At 31.8% G+C, this 2,048-nt stretch overlaps 1 long non-coding RNA gene across 1 annotated transcript; it reads left to right on the forward strand.

Annotated features, from left to right (window-relative positions):
* Nucleotides 1–1,780, forward strand: LOC136064523 (uncharacterized). Its single transcript, XR_010626153.1, has 2 exons — nt 1–284; nt 1,438–1,780. It is a non-coding gene; the product is annotated as an uncharacterized LOC136064523 (long non-coding RNA).
* The last annotated feature ends 268 nt before the right edge of the window (nt 1,781–2,048 follow it).

Raw genomic sequence — 2,048 nt, forward strand, 5'->3', positions numbered from 1 at the left:
TTTCTTTCTCTGTTTCTCTCTAGCACAACTGCACACACCAGCCCCTTACACCTCCATGTACTCTCTCTCTCTCTCTCTCTCTTTCAACTCCAAAGCTTGACAACCACTATTTAGCATAGCCGCCGGATATAGAGATGCACAGCTAAACATTACCAGTTCCTACGAGACCGGCCTTTGTCTCGTCGGAAAACGCCCAAAACCGCCTCTTCTTCTCATTGTTTCCAAATTCCAACCTCCGACGACGGAAGTTTTCTCGCGCTTCCAACAACTAACATTGCAAGAAGGTCTTCTCTCCCTCTATTTTTTTTTTTTTATTTATAAATTTTTCTGTTTATAGAGATGTGTTTTGTTTTAAAAAAAAAATTGAATTATACATGTTTGATAAAATGCTTCAGTGAAGATTGCTGCACTAATAATACAGTAAAAGATTTATTTTATTTTATTTCATTGTTCTTTGGATTAGATTAAAAGTGGTTAGTATGTTGCAGTTTCATCGGTAGAGAAATAAAGCTTTTTCTTTGTTTATTAGTTGAGTTGTTACACGATCTGAACTACAAATTTGTTTTATGGTGAATAGCCAAATGGCAGAATACAAAAATACCTATTTGGTATCTCTTATGGCCTTTTAAATTTGTCTAATGAGATGGTAAACAATTTGAACTACACATCTATCTTATGGTGAATAGCTAGATGCAACCTTCAAGCATCAATATCTTTGGGTCCACCATTTGTAATTCTTTTGTCATTGCCTTATGTGATTTATTGAGCATTGCCTCAATAGTCTTTTTTCCTCTTTTAATTCTTGTTGGCATTTTCTCCTCGCTTGAATGTTATGGTGGTTTAAACTCATTTTTTGTTTTTCAAGTTAAATACCAATTAACTGAAGACAACGTGCTTAAGGAATTTATTCAAATGTGGTGTAACTAAGAGTTTATGTTGTTTCACATGGAATTTTTTTTTAGATCTTATATATATATATATATATATTTTTTTTTTTCAGTTTTCATTATATTTATTATTTAGTGCTTCAAATCTAAGCCTTATAGCTTGTGGAATTCAAGCTAAGCTAGCTGGAAATTTTGAAATATCATATTTGCAACTCTTGACCTTTGTTCCAAGTATTTTTTGGGTTGTCCGCCAAATTGTAGTTGGAACCTCAACCCCTCAAGGTTATGTTAGGTTGTCACCAGAGTATCTTGATACAAATTAAGATACATTTTTAGCTCATGGGTTATGTGCAAGATTGAGGATTATGAATTGTTATTACAGGGTATACTATCTACATTAGGATAAATGGATAATAGCTTTCTTTCAATAATCTTATTTGTTCCCATCCAAAAAGATTTTTTTTTTTTTTTTTTTTGCATTTACTCAAGATGTTTTATTTTTTGTCTTGAGTAATTACAATTTAATACTATTTGAATGGTTTGGTTGCAGGATAGAGCTCATTGAAAAATAGTGTAGGCAATGAAGAGACAATACCATAGCTTTATGAAGCAATTTTGAAGAGTTAATTGATAAGCATGATGAGGTTGACATAGAGTTAGTGGAAGGAATTTGTTATAAGACACATGGGACTTCAGTTAATATTGATGTTGAAGAGTTTGAGTTCAATTTTGATAAGTTTTGTGATTGATGAATGTATGTGTTTGAACAATCTAAGTTATAATGTATGTAGTTGTAGTGTGGAATTTTATTGTTATCTACCCTTGAAAGAAAAGGAAGAAACTTGTAACAAGCATCTATAATTTATACTTGATCCAATTAAAAGATGTGCAAATTTTTCTTCTTTGATATACTTAATGTCTCGTTTGGTTCATAATAATACCAAGTTAAGGGATTAGAAAAAATCCTTGATGAATATTCATATTAGCATAATGGATCAGTAGTCTTGGAGATGGATTTAAAGTTTTCTTGGTTTTTGAAGAATCTAGCATTCCTCCACTCCATTTCAGCTCAAACAATCTAGCATTGCAATTCAACCACCATACATAACTATCATTCACCTTGAATAGCCATACTATGCACATATAGAATCTACGATATAA

The sequence above is a fragment of the Quercus suber genome, unplaced genomic scaffold (genome assembly GCF_002906115.3).
Source record: "Quercus suber isolate HL8 unplaced genomic scaffold, Cork oak 2.0 scaffold_701, whole genome shotgun sequence".
NCBI classification, from domain to species: domain Eukaryota; kingdom Viridiplantae; phylum Streptophyta; class Magnoliopsida; order Fagales; family Fagaceae; genus Quercus; species Quercus suber.